The sequence below is a fragment of the Muscardinus avellanarius genome (assembly GCF_963383645.1).
Source record: "Muscardinus avellanarius genome assembly, chromosome: 16".
NCBI classification, from domain to species: domain Eukaryota; kingdom Metazoa; phylum Chordata; class Mammalia; order Rodentia; family Gliridae; genus Muscardinus; species Muscardinus avellanarius.
This window is the reverse complement of record NC_137802.1, coordinates 25,259,319-25,283,920: the sequence shown is the minus strand read 5'-3', so window position 1 is coordinate 25,283,920 and position 24,602 is coordinate 25,259,319.

Genomic DNA, 24,602 nt, shown 5'->3' with positions numbered 1-24,602 from the left:
TGGTGGTGCACACTTGTAATCCCGGTACATGAGAGGCCAAGACAGGAGGATCACAGGTTTGTGTCCAGACTCAGCAAGTTAGTGAGACCCTGTTTCAAAATAAAATAAAATTGGGCTTCATATGTAGCTTGGAGGTAGACTGTCCCTGGGTTCCATTCCCAGTAAAACACACACACACACACACACACACACACACACACGCTAACAAAAAATATATATAGGGATATAGGGCTGGGGGTATAGTTTAGAGGTAAAATGCCCCTGGTACTGCAATAAATAAATAAATTAAATAAATAAATAAATAAATAAATAAATAAAATGGGCTGGAGGTGTAGCTCAGAAGTAGTGCACCCCTGGGTTCAGTCCCTAGAACTAATGTGTGTGTGTGTGTGTGTGTGTGTGTGTGTGTGTGTGTGTGTAATGAAACACTGGCATGCACTAGTTTCTCCATGAGGAAGCAGGAGGAGGTTGGGTAGGTGGGTGGTTACTCCCAAGGGCTCAAACACCAGACCCTGGGTGCTCCCACCAGGTTGGCCCACCAAGCCAGGCTCAAAAGTGCTGCCCGGAGTGTGAGCTGGCACCTCCTTCCCATCTTCCTCACACTGGGAAATCATTGCCCTAAAACAGGGTCTCCTCATCCACCCAAGAGCAACCATGGGTACCAGGAAGTGGGTGCCAGAGGGAGCAGGTTACAGCAGGATGGCCACGCGAGGTGAGGGATCAAGCCTGGGACCAGAGGCTGCAAGTTTAAGTCTAGCTACTGCCTGGATGCTCCCTCACACACCCCCCCACACACACGCACACACACACACACACACGCACACGCACACACACTCACACATGCACGTACTAGCACACGCCTATGCTGTGACAGAGAATGTTAACCACCCCCTGATATGAGATTCCTTTTCTTCTATAATAATAGAACTTTTTACTTATAGTCAAGCAGTGTCTACGCAGAAGAAAGACCTCGTTCCTCAGCCTTCTTTTTATCTAGTTGTGGCCGCGTGACTAGACGCTGGTTGATGCGATACCCATGCTCATGGTGTGCAGCTTCCGGGCATGGCTCAGCTGGACAATTTTCTTACTCTCTGTTCTATTGACTACAGTCACTTGACACAGTGTTGGGCTAACGCCTGGGTTGGCTTGGAAGTCCTGAGTGGCTTCACTCATGTCTGGCACCTTGGCAGGGACAGCTGAAATGCTCGGCCGCACCGTCAGTGGGCGCCTCCACACGTGGCCTCTCCAGCACGACCTCAGCAGCACTGGGCTTCTCGCCTGGCAGCTCAGGGCTCTGAGAGTAAGTGTCCCAGTGATCAAGACAGACCCTCTTGCAACTGAGCCTCGGCAGTCACTTGACATCATTTCTCTCTATTGTATTTGACCTACTCTCTTGGTCAAAGTGGTCATGAGCCCACCAAGGAGAAGGAACATAGGCCTGGACTTCTCAGTAGGAGGAGTGTCAAAGAACCTGCAAGCTTGTTTTAGAAACACCACAACCCTGCACCACTTAGATCTGAACCTTCAGTTTGAGGGAAAAACAAACAAAAAACGTTCATCTTGTCTAAACCACTGCTTTCTTGGTTATCTGTCGCTCACAGCTGAATCCAGTCTTAACAGACACACGTAGGAACACAAACATCTTCCCAAGGCGATGCACACACGGCCCACAAGACACAAGGGACAGGCGGACATCAAAACTGCACAGGATTAGATGGTTCGTAGGCGCGCACCGCCTCGCCAGCACGCTGCGCTCAGGGGCTCTCTCCCGGTGCTTATGCCTCGCTCTGCACCTGCCTGGCCACGGCACTCGCCCTGATGTGTTGTGATTAGCCATTTGCCTGTATGTATCACCCTGGCTCTGGTCAACGCTTGGGCCATCTGTCTTGTTCATCAGCGTTCACTTATCTCCAAGCACAGAACTTGACTCCATATTTGACCAGGTTCCTTATTTACAAAACTATGGCACTTTGGGCTGCTGGGGACCAGAGACTGAATGTAGAGCCTGACAAGGCATCTGCCAGATTAGGGTCCTGGCGTGATGAGTCCCTGAAGAAGCCTCACTAGTGGAGATGGGATGAAGTGGAGAGAGGGCAGGAGTTGGGCTGGTGATGGCAAAGATGAGGAGGATGAGAGAGAAGTAGGGGTGAAAGTTGGTACCCAGGGTTCGGATCTGGACCATGGAATAACGAATGTCAGCATCGTAGCCGGGCGTGGTGGCGCACGCTTGGAATCCCAGTTCTTGGGAGCCTGAGACAGGAGGATTACAGGCTTGGGGCCAGCCTCAGCGACTTAGTGAGGCCCTCCACAACTTAGTGAGACATTTTTCCAAATAAAAGAATAAAATATGGCTGGGGTGCAGCTCAGAGATAGAGTGCCCCTGGGTTGAACCCCCTGTACCAAATAATACCAACAACAACAATAATAATTAATAATGAAATAGTAAGCCGGTCATGGTGGTGCACGCTTGTAATCTTAATATTTGGGAGGCTGAGACCGGAGGATCATGGCTCATGGACAGCCTCAGCTACTTAGTGAAGCCCTTCGTAACTTAGTGAGACCCTGTTTCAAAAAATAAAGAATAAAAATAGGGTAGAGCCTGTAGCTCGGAGGTCGAATGCCCCTGGGTTCCATCCCCAGTACTGGGGGGGGGGGGAATGCAAAACAACAACAACCAAAAAAATAAAATAAAAAGGTTAATTGCAGGGGGATTGTAGTAGGTGAACCACAGGGGAAGTTCTCTTGCTCTGGTCTATTCATGCTTATACCTATTCCCTGCACCCAGTTGTCTGTCTACCTGTTCCTGGGTGCCCTGCTTAGGTCTCCAGGACACCTCTGGCCATTCCTGGCCTGAACTCTTTCCCCTCCCAACTACCAATATCTAAAAGACCAGCTAGGAGCAAAAATTATCCTCATTCCAGAGGGTGTGGTGGTACACACCTATAATCCTTGTTCTTGGAAAGCTGAGACAGGAGGATCACAGGTTCGTGGTCAGCCGCAGCAATTTATTTTTATTTTTTATTTTTTTATTTTTTGGTGGTACTGGGGTTCCTGGAAACCCTTCTACCTACGGGCTACACTCCCAGACCTATTTTATATTTTTATTTGGAAACAGGGTCTCTTAAGCAGTGAGAATGGCTTCGAACTTGTGCGATCCTCCTGTCTCTACCTCCCAAGCACGGGGATTACAAGCGTGTGCCACCACACCCGGCTTTAGCTGCAGCAGTATAATAAGACCCTATTTCAAAACAAAAAATAAAATAGGGCCAGGCGTGTAGTTTGAGATAGAACGACCTGGGTTCAATCCTTAATATACACACATAATACACACACACACAGACACACACAGACACACCCACACACAAAAATACCCTCATTCTTTAGACTTGTGTCACACTTTTTTCTGTGTGTGTGGTACTAGGGATAAAACCTAAGGACATTCTACCTCTGAGCCACACCCCCAGTCCTATCCCAGTTTTTATTCTTTATTTTGAAATAGGGTCTCACTAAGTTTTAGTTGAGGCTGGCTACGAACCTACAATCCTTCTGTCTCTGCCTCCCTAGTACTGGGATTAGAAGTGTGGCCACCACGCCCAGCTTTGTGTCACAAAGTCTAAGTGATATTTATTGCACAGGAACCACGTGGTCGGCACTGAGCCAGGCTGATACTGCCCTCCTCAACAATGCAGGGAAGAAAGCCAGCAATGTGATTTGAGGTGATAGACCCACACAGGGACTAAAGGAACAGAGGAACGGAGGTGTGTGTGTGTGTGTGTGTGTGTGTGTGTGTGTGTGTGTGTTCAGAAGGCTCCTCAAACTCTCTGTGAAGTTTTCTTTTTTTATGCGGAACCCAGGGGTCTTCTATCTCTGGGCTATACCCTTAGAAGTATTTTATATTTTTATTTGGAAACAGAGTCTCACTAAGTTGTTGAGAGTCTCACTAGCTGCTGAGGCTGGCTCTGAACCTGCGATCCTCCTGTTTCAGCCTCCCAAGTACTGGGATTACAAGTGTGCGCCACCACCCTCAGCCTCTGTGAAGTTTTCTTTCTTTTCATTTTGTACTAGGGATTGAACTCAGGGGCATTCTACCTCTGAGCTACATCCCCAGGCCTTTTTTGTTTTGAAACAGGATCTTGCTAGGTTGCGGAGAGTCTCACTAAGTTGCTGGGGCTGTTCTACAACCTGTGATTCTCCTGTCTCAGCCTCCCAAGTACTGAGATTACAGGCATGCACCACCATGCCCGGCTACCCCTCTCCCTCATTTTGCATGTACAGTAACTGAGGCCCAGGGAACTAAATGACTTGCCCAATGTCATAGAGCTGGTGAAAGTAGCACAGCCTAGACTGGAACCATAGAACTCAAACTCTTTAAAATGTATTTGTTTGTTCATATACTTAGTTTTTTTTTGGTGTGTGTGTATGTGTGTGTGTGTGTGTGTGGTAGTGGGGATGGAACCCAGGGGCATTCGGCCTCCGAGCTACACCCCCAGCCCTATTTTTTATTCTTTATTTTGAAACCAGGTCTCACTGAGTTGCAGAGGGCCTCACTAAGTAGCTGAGGCTGTCCACGAACCCTGATCTTTTTGTCTCAGCCTCCCAAATACTGGGTTTACAAGCATGCGCCACCACGCCTGGCTAATTTTTTTTTCTTTCTTCGTTTTTTTTTTTTTTTTGCGGGTCTGGGGATGGAACCCAGAGGCATTCGACCTCCGAGCTACAACTCCCGCCCAATTTTTAATTCTTTATTTTGAAACTGGATCTCACTGAGTTGCAGAGGGCCTCACTGAGTAGCTGAGGCTGGCCGCGAACCCTGATCCTCCTGTCTCAGCCTCCCAAATGCTGGGATTACAAATATGATCTGCCACACCAAGTATATATTTAGTTTTAACTTTAACTGATACATAAAAATTGTACATATTTATGGGGTAGCATGTGATGTTTTAATATATAATGTGCTGATACATAAATTATACAATGATACACTGTATAATGTTCAGATCAGAGTAAACACATCTATGTATCAAGCAATTATCACTTTTCCAATTTCTGCCAGATCCCATTCACCACACTTCTGGTCCCTCACCACAACCCTCCTAGGATTACTCAGTAATAGTGATCTCTTGAGTGGTATAAGCACTAAGATGCTTGCAGGCACCATTCTAAGTTTTTTTTTTTTTTAAGGGGAAGTGTTTATTGGGGGTTGAACCCATGGGCATTTTACCTCTGAGCTACAGACCCAGCCCCATTTTTATTTTTATTATACTTTTATTGGAGCATTATAGTCTCACAACATAATGTAAACCATAGCGATGGTGACATTCATGCACACGGTACTATTTTATTTATTTATTTGTTTATTTATTTATTTATTTACTGTGGTACTGGGGGCGGAACCCAGGGGCTCTTCTACCTCCAAGCTATACTTCCAGACCTATTTTATACTTTATTTGGGAACAGAGTCTCAGTTGCTGAAAGCCTCACTAAGTAGCTGAGGCTGGCTTCGAACCTGTGCAATCTTCCTGTCTCAGCCTTCCAAGCACCGGGATTACAAGCGTTCGCTACCATGCCCGGCTTACTATTTTTATTTTGAAACAGAGCCTTGCTAGGTTGATGAGAGTCTCACTACTTGCTGAGGTTGTCCTTGAACCTGCCATCCTCCTCTCTCAGCCTCCCAAGTACTGGGATTACAGCGTGTGCTACCACACCCGACTCCATTCTAAGCTCTTTACAAAATGGACTGGTTCATTTATTATTCACAGCAGCTGCAAAAAGTGTGTTTTTGTTCCTCCCCCATAGGACAATATTGAATCCTAGGTTAACCGGATTGCCGAAGGTCACATAGTTAGCATCTACACAGTCAATATTGAACACAGGTAGGTCAAATATAGATAGTATTATAGGCGTGGGGTGGGGATCACCATCTGACTTTAACTCACAATCCACAGACCCCTACTACCGGGGAAAATCTGATTATTTACCTGTTGCATGAGAAAGCTGGAGTCTGCATTTTATTTATTTTTATTAATTAATTAAATTTGTTTTGCAGGTCTGGGGATGGAACCCAGGGGCATTTGACCTCCAAGTTACACCCCCTGCCCTGTTTTTTTTTTTTTTTTTTTTTTTTTTTTTTTGCGGGTCTGGGGATGGAACCAGGGACATTCGACCTCCGAGCTACACCCCCTGCCCTATTTTTTATTTTTTATTTTGAAACCGGGTCTCACTGAGTTGCAGAGGCTGTCTGAGAACTGCTATCCTCCAGTCTCAGTCTCCCGAATGCTGGGATTACAAGCGTGCACCACCGCGCCCGGCATTTATTCTTTATTTTGAAACAGGGTCTCCCTAAGTTGCAGAAGGCCTCACTAAGTAGGTGAGGCTCTCCTCAAACCTCGATCCTCCTCCAGTCATAGCCTCCCAAATACTGGAATTACAAGCCTATGTCACCACGCCCAGCTCCAGACTCTGCATTATAACCATACGTCTTAGGTGATTATTATTTGAGTGCCTGTGCATCACACTTTGAAAAACCTAATTCTAATGTATCTTTTTTCCTAAAATAGAGTTTACTAGTGGAGTTCTTCCCTTTCCTGGGACCCCGGTTGCTGGAGGACCAGCTTTCAGCAGTGGGCAGGAGTGAGTGTGCGCCCCCTGGTGGTCAGAGATGAGAGGCACCGAATGCAGCCAGCAGGGACCCTGGTCAACAGCACAAAGGTGACTTTTTCTTGAATTTCATTCAGCCATTATTACTGTGGTGCCACTAAGTGCCAGCACTGAGCCGGCATTACACACAACACACCTGACAAACAAAACTTGGGGAACAGATCCTTCAAAGTGACTGTTCAGCTGTTTCACACACGGATCATGCTGCCAGTAGGACAATTTCACGTGCTCTGATTACCGTCGTCGTCATGTGTGGCGCTGGGGACTGAACCCGGGAGTGCTCTGCTTCTGAGCCACACTGCAGCGCTGTTTTAGTCTTCATTTTGAAGTAGGGTCTCACCAGGCACGATGGTGGCACATACCTGCCCTCCCAGTACTTTGTGAGGCTGAGACAGGATCACAGGTTCGCTGCCAGCCTCAGCAACTCAGCGAGGCTCCCAGTAACACTGATATCCTGTTTTCAAATAATATATAGATAGATAAGTAGATAGATTAAAAATAGGGCTGAGAATGTAGCTCATGGCCTATGCCTGTAATCCCAGCATTAGGGAGGCTGAAACTGAAGGATTGTGGTTTGCTGCCAGCCTCAGCTACTTAGTGAGGCCCTTTTCAACTCAGTGAGATCCTGTTTCAAAAATAAAAAGACTGAAAAATAGGACTGGGGGTGTAGCTCGGAGGTAGAATGTCCCTGGGTTCAATCCCTAGTACCACACACACACACACACACACACACACACACACACACTACTACACAATGATAATAAACAAGCTACAACCACATGAGTATGAGAGAAGCCAAACACTGAAGAGTTCATACAATATGACTCCATGTATATAAAATAGAAAATGGTTAAAACTATTCTATGCTTAGAAATTGGAATAGTAAGCCAGGCACCATGGCACGTGCCTGTAGTCCCACACTTGAGAGGCTAGGGGTATAGCACAGAGATAGAATGTCCCTAAATTCAATCCCTAGTAACAAGTAATATATACACACACACACACACACACACACACACACACACACAACATACATACATACATACATACATACATACATACGCAAGCAAACAAGCAAGGTGTGGTGGACTCTTGTAATCCTAGTACTTGGGAGGCGCTGAGACAGGAGGATCGCAGGTTCCAGGACAGCCTCCGCAAGTAGCGAGACTCATTAATCCAGGAGACCTTGTTTCTAAATAAAAATAAAAATAGGGTTGAGGGTGTAGTGTGAAGTTTCAATCCCCAGTACCTAGAAAGAAAGAAAGAAAGAAAGAAAGAAAGAAAGAAAGAAAGAAAGAAAGAAAGAAAGAAAGAAAGAAAGAAAGAAAGAAAGAAAGAAAGAAAGAAAGAAAGAAAGAAAGAAAGACCAGGGATAGTAGCACACGCTTGTAATCCCAGTGCTTGTGAGACTGAGACAGGTTGGAGGCCAGCCTCAACAATTTAATAAGGCCCTCTGCAATTTAGTAAAACTCTGTTTGGGCACGCTTGTAATCCCAGCGATTGGGAGGTTGAGACAGGAGGATCACACAGGTTCGAAGCCAGCCTCAGCTACTTAGTGAGGCTCTCAGCAACTTAGTGAGACCCTGTTTCCAAATAAAGTATAAAAAAGGTCTGGGAGTATAGCCTGGAGATAGAACGCCCCTGGGTTCCACCCCCAGTGCTGCAAGAAAAAAAGAAAGAGAAAAAGAAAGAAAGAAAGAAAGAACCAATAAAAATTTTAAAATAATAAAAATAAAGAATAAAATAAGGCTGGGGTATGGCTCAAAGGTAGAATGCCACTGGGTTCCATCCCCAGTACCACACACACACACACACACACACACACACACACACACACACAGAGTGGAAAAAATTAATTGGACCAGTAGTTACCTTTGGGTAGAGAGTAGTGATTGAAGAAGGCCTGAGGCTTGGGGGAGGAGCTATTTGACAGTTGTACAAGTTTGTGAACTCTATAAAAATTCATCAGAGCTGGACATGGCGGCACATGCTTGTAATCTCAGGACTTGGGAGGCTGAGACACGGAAGCTCTCAGCAATTTAGCAAGGCCCTCCGCAACTTAGTGAGACCCTGCTTCAAAATAAAAAATAAAATAGGGATAGGGGTATAGCTCAGAGGCAGAATGCCCTTGAGTTCAGTCCCCAGGACACACACACACACACACACACACACACACACACACACACACACAGTCAGATTATTCACTCATGATTTATGCAGGGGTTTTTTGGTAAGTTTGTTAGATTTCAAATTAAACACTCTAGATGGGTCCCTGATGAGCAGTTACAGAGTATGTTAAGGTCTCACTTATCACAAGCTGAAGCCCAGAGCGCCATAGGGTAACAGAATCAGGAATTTAATGCCCCTCTGGGAATGGGAGACATGGCCCCAGGCCCAGGAGCTGGAACCAGGTTCCCTGCTCAAAGCCAAGAACAAAAGAGTTGTCTTGTAGATAAAGCAGGTCCTATAAAAACTATCCCACTGGGCTGTGGAACACATACAGCAAGATAGGTGTCCACCTGTGGGAAGAAAAGTCAGGCCTGCACAGGGTGCCAAGGTCACAAACAGCACCTGAGCATGCACTGGACTTGCTGAGAAGCCCGGCCTGTGAGGTTAGCAGACCTTGTTCAGAGTGGTGAAATGGCGGGCATGGAGGCCACGCCTGTAATCCCTGTACTTGGGAGGCTGAGACAGGAGGATCGAAGTGTTTTGTTGGTTGTGTGGTTGGTTGGTTAATGGCTGGTTGGTGTCCACGATTGAACTCAGGGGCATTCTATCTCCCAGCTATGCCCCCAGCCCTTTTTATTGTTTTTTGGTGGTACCCACAATTGAACCCAGGGAAATTCTACCTGAGCCACACCTGTAGCCCTATTTTATTCTTTATTTGGAAGCAGAGTCTCACTAAATCTCTGAGAGGCTCACTAAATTGCTGAGGCTGGCTTTGAACCTGCGAACCTCTTATCACAGACTCACAAGTACTGGGATTACAAGTGTGTGTCACTACACCCAGAATATTTTTTATTCTGAAATACCAGCTCACTAAGTTGATGAAGGTCTTGATAAATTGCTGAGACTGATCTCAAACCTGTGAGTATTATTTATTTACTTGTACTGGGAATTGAACCCAGGAGCTCTCTGAGCTACACCCCAGCCCTCTTTATTTTTGAAATAAGGTCTCACTAAGTTGCTGAGGCTGACCTCAAACCTGTGATCCTCTTGTCTCAGCCTCCCTAAGTATTGGGATTACAGGCTTGTACCACCACACCTAATAAGACCCCTATTTCAAAATAAAAAATAAAAAGGGCTGGGAATATAACTCAGAAGTAGAATCCTCTGGATTCAGTCCCCAGTACACAAGGAGGAGAAGGAGAAGGAGGAGGGGGGAGGGGGGGAGGAGGCTGGGCACGGTGGTGGCGCTGCTTGTAATCACAGCATTTAGGAGGCTGAGACAGGAAGATCGAGGTTCATGGACAGCCTCAGCTACTTAGTAAGGCCCTCTGCAACTCAGTGAGACCCTGTTTCAAAATAAAGAATAAAAAAATAGGGCTGGGGTGTAGCTCAGAGGTAGAATACCTGGGTTCAATTCCTACTACCGCAAAAAAAAAAACAAAAAAAACACAAAAAAACGAAGAAGAAGAAGAAGGAGAAGGAGAAGGAGAAGGAGAAGGAGAAGAAGAAAGCAAGTAAGCAGGGATAAAGCCAGGTGTGGTAGCACACTCTTTTTTTGGACTTTATCAAAAGAATATATTTGCGCCGGGGGTGGTGGCACATGCTTGTAATCCCAGCACTTGGGAGGCTGAAACAAGAGGATCCGCACAGGTTCAAAGCCAGCCTCAGCAACTTAGTGAGACCCTGTTTCCAAATAAAATATAAAATAGGTCTGGAAGTATAGCCCAGAGGTAGGAAGCCTCTGGGTTCCACCCTCAGTACCACAAAAAAAAAAAAAAAAAAAAAAAAGCCGGGCGTGGTGGCGCATGCTTGTAATCCCAGCGCTTGGGAGGCTGAGACAGGAGGATCGCTCAGGTTCGAAGCCAGCCTCAGCTACTGAGTGAGGCTCTCAGCAACTTAGTGAGACCCTGTTTCCAAATAAAATATAAAAAATGGGTCTGGGAGTATAGCCCGGAGGTAGAAAGCGTCTGGGTTCCACCCCCAGTACCACCACCAAAAAAAAAAAAAAAAAAAAAATACCCCTGGGTTCAATCCCCAGCACCACACACACACACAAATGGCTGAGAGAGTAACTCAGAGGTAGAATGCCCTGAGTTCAGTATTAAAAAAAAAAAAAAAAAGTAGCCAGGCATGGTGGCACACACTTGTAATCCCAGCATTTGGGAGGCTGAGACCAGAGGATTGCGGTTCGCGGCCAGCCTCAGCTACTTAGTGAGGCCCTCTGCAACTCAGTGAGACCCTGTTTCAAAATAAAGAACAAAAAACTGGGCAGGGGGTGTAGCTCGGAGGTCAAATGCCTCTGGGTTCCATCCCCAGACCCGCAAAAAAAGAAAAAAAGTCATGAGCTGAAGCTGCTGAGTTCTTCCCCACTCTCTCTCCCTCCTTCCCCTGATGGGTGAACAATTTGCGCACAGCCCCAGTTGCTCCTGGGAAGCATCCAGCAGCGACGAAGGTAACCAGAGAATGAAGTCAATGCCAAAACCAGCAGAGCAGAGCGGAAAACCCCGAGTCCTTGAAACATCACCGGACCAACCAGGCCTGCAGCTCCCTTTAGTGCGGTATTTTCTGTTAAGTGAACTAAATAATTTTCTTATTGTCTAAGTCAGTTTGCATCAGGCTTCCTATGACTTGCAACCACGCTTAACAATCATTTATATAATGGAGCTAGAAAAGTGGGAACATATAGAAATCTCAGGAGCCGGGCGCGGTGGCGCATGCCTGTGATCCCAGTACTTGGGAGGCTGACACAGGAGAATCGCAGGTTTGAGGACAGTCTCCACAAGTAGTGAGACTCTCATCAACCTAGTGAGACCCTGTTTCAAGAAAAAAATTTAAATAGGGCTAGGGGTGTAGCTCAGAGGTAGAATAACCCTGGGTTCAATCCCTGGTAACTAAAGAAAAAAATTTTAAAAACAGAAAATAACTCATCTAATCTCCTGTGTTTTAGTGTTTGGCCCAGAGGCTTCCTGAATGCTTACACTGAAATCACCGTGACCCAAATCGCATCTCACTTGTGCACTGCCTTCCACTGTCTGTTCTTTCCTTCTGTACTCTTTTTTTTTTTTAAAAAAATCAAGTGTGTGACTTTATTTTTTACTTTACTTTATTTTATTTTTATAGGGGTCCTGGGGATTCTATCTCCAAGCTACATCTCCAGTCCTTTTTAGTTTTTGTTTTGAAACAGGATCTCGCTAGGTTGCTGGGATCTCGCTATTACCGAGGCCGGCCTGGAACCTGCACATCTCCTGTCTCGGCCTCCCAAGCACTGGGTGACAGGCGTGCGCCGCCACGCCCGGCTCCTGCTGTGCCTGCTCAGTCAACCCCTATTCATAGCTTGTCTAGTCCCTCAGCTGTTACTATTTTGCTGTTGTGTCTAAAGTCTGCAGTTTGGATGATGAGTTGGAATTACCAAACATTTTTATTTATTTATTATTTATTTATTCGTTTATTGTTATTTTTTGTGGTACTGGGGGTTGAACCCAGGGCCATTCTACCTCCGAGCTATGGCTCCTAGTCCTAGTTTTTATTCTTTATCTTGACACAGTGTCTCATTAAGTTGCAGAGGGCCTCACTAAGTAGCTGAGGCTGGTGGCGAATCTGTGATCCTCCTGTCTTAGCCTCTCAAATACTAGGATTACAAGCGTGTGCCACCATGCCCGGCAAATGTTTTCTTTGTTTAGTGGTACTAGGGATTGAACCCAGAGACATTTTAACTCTGAGCTACAACCCCAGCCCTATTTTATTTTATTTTATTTTATTTTATTTCTTTTACAGGTCTGGGGAACTCAGGGGCATTCTGCCTCCAAACTACACCCCCAGCCCTATATTTTATTCTTGATTTTGAAACCCACTCTCACTAAGTTGCGGAGGGCCTAAGTAGCTGACGCTGTCTGCAAACCGAAATCCTTCAGTCTCAGCCTCCCAAATGCTGGGATTACAAGCGTGCGCCACCACTCTCGACTATTTTGAAACCAGGTCTCTAGGTAGCTGGGAGTCTCACTACTTGCTGAGGCTGTTCTCAAACCTACAATCCTCCTGTCTCAGCCTCCCAGTACAGGATCACAGGCGTGTACCACCATCCCTGGCTCAATTTTTTTTTTTTTTTTTTTTTTTTTTAGGTACTGGAGATTGCACCCAGGGGCATTCTACCACCAAGGTACATGCCCAGTCCTATATTTTTTTATTCTTTTTTAAATTTATTTTTATTGGGGCATTGTAATCATACTTCCCATTGGAATACAAGACTTGAGAGGATATACAAGCACACATCATCCATTTAGCCCTCCTCCAGTCCCCATCCCATTCCCTCCCCCTCCCTCGATCCCATGCTTGTTTGGTGATTAACTTTGATACATTTGTTTATGTACCTCCTGCTTTTTAAACAGGCTCCATCCTCCCCTATTCCATACTCTCTGATTGGTCACCTTAATTGCTTCACTATAGGGCCCTTTCTATAGCTCGACCACTTCCTGTTGCCTGTTTCCTCCTAGTTATTGCTGATTAGGGAAAGCATCTGGTTTTAATTTTCTGCGATATTTCTCTGTGCATGCCGCATTGAAAATACCGATCTCACTCTTGATGGCCCCAGTTGTGGCCTGGCTACCCGGTGGACTGATCCAGACCTCGCTGGCTCAAGCAGCGGCCTTGCCTCATGGGAGGCCCCGGTTCTAGTCTCGCTGGCCCTGACACTGGCCTAATCAGCTGGCTCCAATCCTGGCCTCAGAGGCCTCAGTACCAGCCTTCCTCCTGGCAGGCTCCGATGCTAGCCGATGGCCCCGGCATCGGCCTAACCCCTCAGCAGGCTCTGATCCTGGCCTCAGAGGCCTCAGTAGCGGCCTTGCTTCACGAAAGGCTCCGATGCTGGCCTCTGGCCCCAGCACTGGCCTAACCCCTCGGAGGCTCCAATCCCAGCCTCTGAACCCTGGCACCGGCCTTGCCTCGTAGCAGGCTCCGATCCTGGCCTTTCTGGCCCCAGCACCGGCCTAACCCCTCGGCAGGCTCCGATCCCGGCCTCGGAGGCCACAATAGTAGCCTTGCCTCACGGAAGGCTCCGATGCCGGCCGCTGGCCCTGGCACCAGCCTAACCCCTCGGCAGGCTCCAATCCCAGCCTTGGAGGCCCCAGCACCGGCCTTGCCTCACGGCAGGCTCCGATCCCGGCCTCGCTGGCCCCAGCACCGGCCTAACCCCTTGGCAGGCTCCGATCCCAGCCTCGGAGGCCTCAATAACGGCCTTGCCTCACGGAATGCTCCGATGCCGGCCGCTGGCCCCGGCACAGGCCTAACCCCTTGGCAGGCTCTGATCCTGGCCTTGGAGGCCCCAGCACCAGCCTTGCCTCACGGCAGGCTCCGATCCCGGCCTCGCTGGCCCTAGCACCGGCCTAACCCCTCAGCAGGCTCCGATCCCAGCCTCAGAGGCCCCAGCACCGGCCTTGCCTCACAGCAGGCTCCAATCCTGGCCTCGCTGGCCCCGGCACCGGCCTAACCCCTTGGCAGACTCCGATCCCGGCCTCGGAGGCCTCAATAGCGGCCTTGCCTCACAGAAGGCTCCGATGCCGGCTGCTGGCCCCGGCACCGGCCTAACCCCTCAGCAGGCTCTGATCCCGGCCTCTGAGGCCCCAGCACTAGCCTTGCCTCACGGCAGGCTCCAATCCCGGCCTCGCTGACCCCAGCACTGGCCTAACCCCTCGGCAGGCTCCAATCCCGGCCTCGGAGGCCTCAATAGCAGCCTTGCCTCACAGAAGGCTCCGATGCTGGCCGCTGGCCCCAGCACCGGCCTAAACCCTCAGCAGGCTCTGATCCCGGCCTCAGAGGCCCCAGTACCAGTCTTGCCTCATGACAGGCTTCGATCCTGGCCATGCTGACCCTGGAACTGGCCTGACCCCTCGGCAGGCTCTGATCCCGGCCTCGGAGGCCTCAATAGCGGGCTTGCCTCATGGAAGGCTCCGATGCCGGCCGCTGGCCCTGGCACTGGCCTAACCCCTCAGCAGGCTCCGATCCTGGCCTCAGAGGCCCCAGCACCGGCCTTGCCTCATGGCAGGCTCCGATCCCAGCCTCGCTGGCCCCAGCACCAGCCTAACCCCTCGGCAGGCTCCGATCCTGGCCTCGGAGGCCTCAATAGCGGCCTTGCCTCACGGAAGGCTCCGATGCCGGCCGCTGGTCCCGGCACAGGACTAATCCCTCGGCAGGCTCCGATCCCAGCCTCAGAGGCCCCAGCACTGGCCTTGCCTCACGGCAGGCTCAGATCCTGGCCACGCTGGCCCCAGCACCGGCCTTGCCTCACGGCAGGCTCCGATGCCAGCTGTTGGCCCCAGGACCGACCTAACCCCTCGGCAGGCTCTGATCCCAGCCTCGGAGGCCCCAGCACTGGCCTTGCCTCACAGTAAGCTCTGATCCCGGCCTTGCTGGCCCCGGCACCGGACTAACCCCTCGGCAGGCTCCGATCCTGGCCTCTAAGGCTCCAGCACCAGCCTTGCCTCACGGGAGGCTCCGATTCTGGCCTCACTGGCCCCAGCACCAGCCTAACCCCTCGGCAGTTTCCGATCCCAGCCTCGGAGGCCCCAGTACCAGCCTTGCCTCATGGCAGGCTCCAATCCCGGCCTTGTTGGCCCCGGCACCGGCCTAACCCCTCAGCAGGCTCCAATCCTGGCCTCGAAGGCCCCAGCATCAGCTTTGCCTCATGGCATGATCCGATCCCAGCTTCACTGGCCCCAGCACCGGCCTAACCACTCGGCAGGCTCCAATCCCGGCCTCGGAGGCTCCAGCACCGGCCTTGCCTCACAGCAGGCTCCAATCCCAGCTTTGCTGTGTCCGTCGCCGGCCTCACCCCTCAGCAGGCTCTAATCCTAGCACCCTCTTCGCCCAACCATTTGTCCCACATTCTCGAGGGCCTCTGGTGTCATTACTTCAAAGGTTCCAGGTGTAATGCATCAGATCTCTGCCTCCCCTGAGTACTGGCCACCGCCATTGCCACTGTCTCCACCATTTCAAATCTTTCCCAAGCTCTTTTTCCACTCTGAATGTTGTCCAGTGTTCCTAAGCATGCGCAACGGTAGCATTCGACCTTTGGTGTAATTTCTCCAAAAAAAAAATAAGGTTGGTAGGCTCCGATTTCTGCTTCTCTTGGATACAAGTCTCCACCGCAACGTGGAGACCGCTTTCAGCACCGCCTTTCTCCTTGGTCTCCACTAAAGTCTCTCTCCTTACAGGTGATGTTCAAGATTCTTAACAATGTAGAGAAAAAGCAGTCCTCCTTAGCGGGGAATTTTTCCAATAATTCCAATTCATTTGGATAAGTTTTGTCTGTATCTCCAGTATCCTGGCATCCGCCATGGCCTCCTTGACCCCTCTCCGATATTTTCCTTTTTTCTTTTTTTTTTTTTTTCCTTTTTTACAGGGTCCTTCCGGGTGGAAAGGGGGTCACCTAGGGGTGCCCCACCAGCGCCTGCCCACCTGCCCAGGGTCGGGGCCAGAGGCCCAGACCACAGGGTCCTTCCAGGTGGAGAGGGGGTCGCCGAAGGGTGCCCCGCCAGCGCCTGCCCACCCGCCCAAGGTCGGGGCCAGTGGCCCGGACCACAGGGTCCTTCCGGGTGGCTTTATTCTTTATTTTGAAACATGGTTTCACTAAGTTGTGGAAGGCCTCACTAAGTAGCTGAGGCTGGCCATGAGGCTGCAATCCTACTGTCTCAGCCTCCCAAGTACTGGAATTACACATGTAGGCCAACACACCTGGCTCAGTAAGATTTTTTTTTTCTTTTTCTTTTTCTTTCTTTTTTTTTTTTTCCTTCAGTACTGGGGATGGAGCCCATGGGCATTCTACCTTCGAGCTATACCCCCAGCCCTATTTTTCAGCCTTTTTCTTTTTCTTTTTCTTTTTTCTTTTTATTATTTTTGTTTGTTTGTTTTTTTGTGTTTTTTTTGGTGGTACTGGGGTTCCTGGAAGCCCTTCTACCTCCGGGCTACACTCCCAGACCTATTTTTGCATTTTTATTTGGAAACAGGGTCTCCTAAGCCAGCGCGTGGGGCTAGCTTCGAACCTGCGCGATCCTCCTGTCTCTGCCTCCCAAGCGCGGGGATTACAAGCGTGCGCCACCACGCCCGGCGCCTTTTTATTTTTATTTATTTATTTTTTTGTGTGTGTGGTACTGGGGGTAGAACCCAGAGGCTTTTCTACCTTCGGGCTATACTCCCAGACCTATTTTATACTTTATTTGAAAAACAGGGTCTCTCTCACTAAGTTGCTGAGAGCCTCACTAAGTAGCTGAGGCTGGCTTCAAACCTGTGCGATCCTCCTGTCTCAGCCTCCCAAGCACTAGGATTACAAGCGTGTGCGCCACCACGCCCAGCTCAGTCTTTTTATTTTTTGAAACAGGGTCTCACTAAGTTACGGAGGGCCTCACTAAGTAGCTGAGGCTGTCCGCAAACCGCGATCCTCAGGTCTCAGCCTCCCAAATGCTGGGATTACAAGCGTGTGCCACCACGCCCAGCTCAATAAGTTTTTGTGTGTGTGTGGGTTTTTTTTGGTGGTACTGGGGTTCCTGGAAGCCCTTCTACCTCTGGGCTACACTCCCAGAACTATTTTATATTTTTTTATTTATTTGCAAACAGGGTCTCTTAAGCCAGTGAAGCTGACTAAGAACCTGCACGATCCTCCTGTCTCCGCCTCCCAAGCGCAGGGATTACAAGCGTGCGCCACCATGCCCGGCACAATAAGTATTGTAATTGAAGGTGTTCAGGAAATAGTTGACTAAGTACATTTGAAGTTGAAGAATGTCCTGGGCTGAATAGTGTCCACCTAGAGCTCAAGTCCACCTCGAACCTCAGAATTTGACCTTACTTGGAAAAAGAGTCTTTGTAGAAAAATAAATTAAATGATGCCATATTGGGTTAGAGAAGGTACTAAATATGCTGACTAATGTCTTTAGAAGAAGGCCAGGGGGCTGGGCTGGAGCTCAGTAGTGGAGTGCTTGCCTAGCCTGTGGGAGGCCCTGGATTTGATCCTCAGCATAAAAGTAGAGGGGGAGGAGGAAGAGGAGAGAAGACACAGGCCCATAGAACTTCAAGGGTAGCTAGGCGTTGTGGCACAGGACTGTACTCCCAGTACTTGGGAGGCTGAGACCGGAGGATCACAGGTTTGAGACTAGTCTCAGTGACTTATTGAGACCCTGTTAAAAAAAAAAAAAGAAAGAAAATGATGGGCAGGGGGGAAGTTGTACCTTGTAGGTAAAATGATCCTGGGTTTGATTCCCATTCCCAACAAAACAGAACACCCCAAAAACTTGCTGTGGAGACAGGGCAGAGATGGAATGATGCCTCTCCAGGCTAAACTTGCTGCAACTACCAGGGTCAGGAGAGAAGGCTGTGGTGTTCGCACAGCCTCAGAGCCTCCAGGATGAGCCAGCCCTTGGCTTGAGACTTCTGGCCTGCAGAGCTGTGGGGGAAAGCTGAGGAGGCAGCGCAGCGGTGCGGTGCTCCGAAAGCGCACAAAGCCCTGGGTCTCATTCCCAGAACACAGGAGAAGAAATTTCTGTGTTTTGGTGTGTGTGTGTGTGTGTGTGTGTGTGTGTGTGTGTGTGTTACTGGGGTTGAAACCAGGGGCATTCTACCCCAGGACTTTTTTTATTTTTTATTTTGAAGCAGGGTTCACTGGGTCACCGAGAAGTTGGGCTCAAACCTGGATCCTCCTGTCTCAGTCTCCCAAGTACTTGGATTACAGGTGTGCTGCACCACCAAGCCCAGCCTTCTGTTGTTTTAAGTCAAGTTTGTAGCAAGTTGTTACAATAGCCCTAAGAATTTACTACAAAGAGTAGTCTGGATTAAAATATAGATTTAGGAGTCATCAGCCCGATGTGGTTGTTGAACTCTTTGGAGTAGGTAACGGTATCCTAAAGAGGGTAAAATGAGAAAAGACCAAGAGATAGACTGATGCTTGTGGAGCAGAAAGAAGTAAATGGACAGCCAGGTACAGTGGAGCAGGCTTGTAATCCCAGTACTTGGGAGGCTGAGACAGGAGGATCAAAGGTTTGTGACCAGCCTCAGCTACTTAGTGAGGTCATCTGCATCTTAGTGAGGCCTGGTTTCAAAATAAATATAATAGGGCTGGGAGTGTAGCTCAGAGGTAGAATGCCCCTGGGTTCAATCCTCAACAGGAAGGAAGAAAGGGAGGGAGAAGGGAATGGATAAAGAAGACTGAGGAGCAGAGATAGGTGATTTGAAAGTCAAGGGAAAAGAATGTTTGTAAAGAAGATGTTCAGTTGCCCCCACTAGAGAAAAACTAAGCCTGGGGTGGAGGCACATGTCTCTGGTCCCAGCTACTCCAGAGGCTGAGGCATGAGGATCACATGAACCCAGAACACCAGACTGGTCAAAACAGAACTTTACAGAGGAAATTAAGAAACTTGAGATGGAAGGACAATCATGTATTATCTGGGCCTATAATCACAAGCATCCTTTTGAGGGAGACAGACAGAAGTCTAGAGCCAGAGAGATGAAGACAGAGAGCTTGAGACTGGAAGATGCCACACCACTGGCTTTCAAGATGGAGGGCAGGGCCAGGGGTCCAGGCTTGCTGGCAGCCTCTAGAAGCTGGAAAACACAAAAAGACAGACTCACCCCTGTAACTTCCAGAAGGAGTGTAGTTCTGCCTCCAAAAGTAATAAAATAAATTTGTTTCGAGCTGGGCATGGTGGTGCACACATGTAATCCCAGTATTTAGGAGGCTGAGACAGGAGGATCAAGGTTTGTGGCCAGTCTCAGCTCCTTAAGGAGCCCCTCAACAACTTAGTGAGATCCTATTTATTTATTTATTTATTTATTTATTTATTTATTTTTCTTTGCGGTACTGGGGATGAAACCCAGGGGCATTCTACCTCTGAGCTACATACCCAGCCCTATTTTTTATTCTTTATTTTGAATCAGAGTCTCACTGAGTTGCAAAGGGCCTCACTAAGTAGTGGAGACTGGCTTCAAACCTGCGTGATCCTCCTGTCTCAGCCTCCCAAATGCTGGGTTACAATCATGTGCCACCACGCCCAGCAGTGAGACCCTATTTCAAATAAGAAATAAAGCCGGGCATGGTAGCATACACTTGTAATCTCAGTGCTTGGGAGGCTGAGACAGGAGGATCGCACAGGTTAAAAGCCAGCCTCAGCTACTTAGTGAGGCTCAGCAACTTAGAGAGACCCTGTTTCCAAATAAAGTATAAAATAGGTCTGGGAGTATAGCCCAGAGGTAGAAAAGCCCCTGGGTTCCACCCCCAGTACCACACAGAAATAGTGTGTTGCTAGTATTTTGTTTAGTATTTTTGCATTCAAGTTCATCAAAGATACAGGCCTGTAGTTTTCCTTCCTTGAACTGTCTCTATTCGGTTTTGTATTAGTGTGATGTTGGCTTCATAGAATGCATTTGGAAGAGTCCCGGTTTTTTGTTTTTTGTTTTTTGTTTTTCTATTTCACAAAAGAGTTTGAGGAGTATTGGGGTTAGTTCTTCTATAAAGTTTTATAGAATTCACTTGGAAAACCATCTGGTCCTGGGCTTTTCTTTGATGGTAAGCTTTTTATTGCTGTTTCAATCTCTTTGATTGCTATTGATTGGTTTAAATTTTCTATATCCAGCCGGGCGTGTTGGTGCACGCTTGAAATCCCAGCATTTGGGAGGCTGAGACCTCGAGGATCGCGGTTTATGGACAGTCTCAGCTACTTAGTGAGGCCCTCTGCAACTCAGTGAGACCCGGTTTCAAAATAAATAATAAAAAGCCGGGCGTGGTGGTGCACACTTGTAATCCCCGCGCTTGGGAGGCAGAGACAGGAGGATCGTGTAGGTTTGAAGCCAGCCGCGCATGCTGACTTAGGAGACCCTGTTTCCAAATAAAAATGTAAAAATAGGTCTGGGAGTGTAGCCCGGAGGTAGAAGGGCTTCCAGGAACCCCAGTACCACCAAAAAAATAAAAAATAAATAAAAAATAAATAAAAAATAGGGCAGGGGGTGTAGCTCAGAGGTCAAATGTCACTGGGTTTCATCCCCAGACCTGCAAAATAAATAAATAAATAAATAAATAAATAAATAAATAAATAAATAAATTTTCTATATCCTCTTGACTCAGTTTAGGAAGGTTGTATTTATCTAGAAAGTTGTTAATTTCCTCCAGATTTTCCATTTTGTTGGAGTATAGTTTTTCAAAGTAGTTTCTGATAATCCTCTGGATTTCTATACTGTCAGTAGTAATGTCTCCTTTTTCATCTCTTATCTTCATAATTTGGGTTGATTCTCTCTCTTTTTTTTTTAGTTAGGTTGGCTAGTGGTTTATCTATCTTGTTAATTTTTTTGAGAAACCAGCTTTTGGTTTTGTTAATTTTCTGTATTGTTTTTTTTAATTCTCTACCTTGTTAATTTCTGCTCTAATTTTAATAATTTCCGATCTTATACTGGCTTTGGGGTTAGATTGTTCCCATTTTTCAAGGGCTTTGAGGTGTGTCATTAGGTTATTTATTTGAAGATTTTCTGTTTTTCTTATGTAAGCACTCAGTGCTATAAATTTTCCTCTTAATACTGTCTTCAAACTGTCCCAGAGGTTTTGATATGTTGTATCTTTATTTTTGTTTCTAGAAAATTCTTGATTTCACCTCTTACACCTTCTATGACCCATTCTTCATTCAGAAGTGTGGTGTTCAGTCTCCACATGTTTATGTTGTTTCTCTGAGTCTTCTTATAGTTGATTTCTATTTTCATTCCATTATGGTCTGAAATGACACAGGGAAGTATGTAACATTTTTTTAATTTGCTAGTGCTCATTTTGTGTCCCAGGATGTGATCTATTTTGGAGAAGGTTCCATGAGCAGCTGAGAAAAATGTAAACTCTGCTGTAGTTGGGTGAAATATTCTATATGTGTCCAACAGGTCCATTTGATTAATGGTGTTCTTTAGTTCTGAGGCATCTTTACCGACCTTTTGACTGGAAGATCGGTCTAATGTTGTGAGAGGTGTGTTGAAGTCTCTCAGTATTATTGTATTGGGATTTATGTATGACTTAATGTTACAAAGAGTTTGTTTTATGAAAGTAGATGCAGCCGGGCATGGTGGCACATGCTTGTAATCCCTGCGCTTGGGAGGTGGAGACAGGATGATCGCACAAGTTCGAAGCCAGCCATGCTAGCTTAAGAGAACCAGTTTCCAAATAAAAAAGTATAAAAAATAGTTACTGGAAGTGTAACCTGGAGATAGAAGGGTTTCCAGGAACCCCAGTACCACCAAAAAAAAAAGTAGCTGCACCTATGTTTGGGGCATAGATGTTGATTATTGTTATTTCCTTTTGCTGGATTATTCCTTTTACCAGTAAAATATGACCTTCTTTGTCTCCTCTAATAAGTTTGGACTTGAAGTCTAACTTGTTTGATATCATAGTTGCTACTCCTGCTTGCCTTTAGTTCCGTTGGCATGAATTACTTTGCTCCAGCCCTTTACCTTGAGTTTGTTACTATCTTTACTTGTAAGGTGTGTTTCTTGTAAGCAGCAGATGGATGGATTCTGGTTTTTAATCCATTTTGCCATTTTATATCTTTTTATTGGGGAATTGAGGCCATTTACATTCAGAGTGATTATTGTGAGATAATTTTTGTGTGTGTGGTATTGGTGTTCCTGGAAACCCTTCTACCTCCAGGCTACACTCCCAGACCTATTTTTATACTTTTTTTATTTGGAAACAGGGTCTCTTAAGCCAGCGCGGCTGCTTTGAACCTACGCGATCTTCCTGTCTCCCCCTCCCAAGGGCTAGGATTACAAACATGCACCACCACGCTCAGCGAGAGATAATTTTTAATTCCTAACATGTTAAGATTTATATTTCTGATGCCCGGTGTGGTGGCCCATGCTTTTAATCCCTTTGCTTGGGAGGCGGAGACAGGAGGATCATGCAGATTCGAAACCAGCCCTGCTGGCTTAAGAGACCCTGTTTCCAAACAAAATATAAAATAGGTCTAGGAGTGTAACCCAGAGGTAGAAGGGTTCCATCCCCAGTACCACCAAAATAAATTATATTTATGTTTGAAATACTGTTTATTCTTTTTTTTAAAATTTTATTGGTGCACTGTATTCATACATCATAGTGGGATACAAACTTTGGTAGACATACATGCACACATCGCCCAGTCAGCCCCCACCCGATCCCCACCCCATTCCCTCCCCATCCCTCCTTCCCATGCTTGGCTTAGTGGTTGACATCTAGTATTAGAGCAATTTATCCAAAATTAAAAATGATAATCTCACATAACAGTTTCATTTGTCTGATACCAAGCTTTTGATGACTTAAAGATAACATTTCAATATTTCTTTTTGCTTTCTTTCTTACCAGAGAATATTTTTTTTCTATTTTTTAGGTGAAACTATCATATATTTATATATTTATTTTTCAGAAAAAAATCTATCCTAATATGGAATATGGATTCTAGATACCCAAAACGATCTTGAAAAAGAACAAAGCTAGAAGATATATATTTTCTGATTTCAAATTATATAAAGCTACAATAATTGAAACAGTGTAGTACTGTTCTAAAGGCAGATATATAAACCATTGGAGTTAAATACAAGCCTAGAGCTAAATTCTTCCCTATATTATCAAGTTATTTTTGACAAGGTTTCCACGAACATTTGGTGGTGGAAATAATAATCTTTTAACTAAATATTGTTGAAAAATAATAATTACATGGAAAAGAATAAAATTGGACCCTTACCTAATCCCATATACAAGTATTAACTCAAAATAGATAAAAGACCTAAATATAAATCTTAAGACTATAAACTTTTAGAAGAAAATCTGGGTCATAAAACCTCACAACATTGAAATTGGCAGTGATTTCTTGGATATGATTTCAATGGCACAGGCAACAGAAGAGTATACAACTCCCTAAAAAATAAAAAAATATTGTATATCCAAAGACAATGTAAACAGAGTTAAAAGTTACTAATAGAATTGGATAAAATATTTCCAAATGCTATATCTGAAGGTATATTAATATTCCAACTAGAAATCCTAAAAATTAACAACAATAAAGGCAAACAATACAATTTAGAGATAGGTAAAAGACTAACATAAATAATGAATCTCCACAGATAACCAATCTTAGTTGTTTGTTGGATGGAAAATCTTGTTTCTCTGGTTCTGGTGTGTGTTACCTATTTCTTCTTTGTAGTTAATCTCTTTGAGTATTTTCTGTAGCGCTGGTTTTGAAGACATAAATTCCTTCAGTTTCTGTTTGTCATGGAAGCTTCTTATTTTTCCATCTAATTTGATAGAAAGTTTTGCTGGGTAGAAAATTTTTGGCTGGAAGTTGTTTTCTTTCAGAGTTTGGAATATGTTACTCCAAGCCCTTCTGGCTCTCATGACTTGGTTTGGGAAGTCTGGAGTGATTCTAATTGGTTTGCCTCTGAATGTCACTTGGCCCTTTGTTTTTGTTGCTTTTAAGATTCTCTTCCTGGCTTCCACAGTGGTCATTTTGACAATTTTGTGGCATGGGGATCCTCTTCTCCGATCCTGTCTAAAGGGAGTTCTATAAGTTTCCTGGACCTGTGTATCAACCTCTTGCTCTATGTTTGGAAAATTTTCTGCTATTACTTCCTTGAAGAGATTATTGATCCCTTTGGTATCACTTTCTTTTCCTTCCTCTATTCCAATTATTCTTAGGTTAGCTCTCTTAAAATGGGCCCATATTTCTTCAATGTCAGATTCCTGCTGTTGGATATTTTTTCCTAGATTAGAAACTATGCGTTCATTTTTGGAATGATCATCT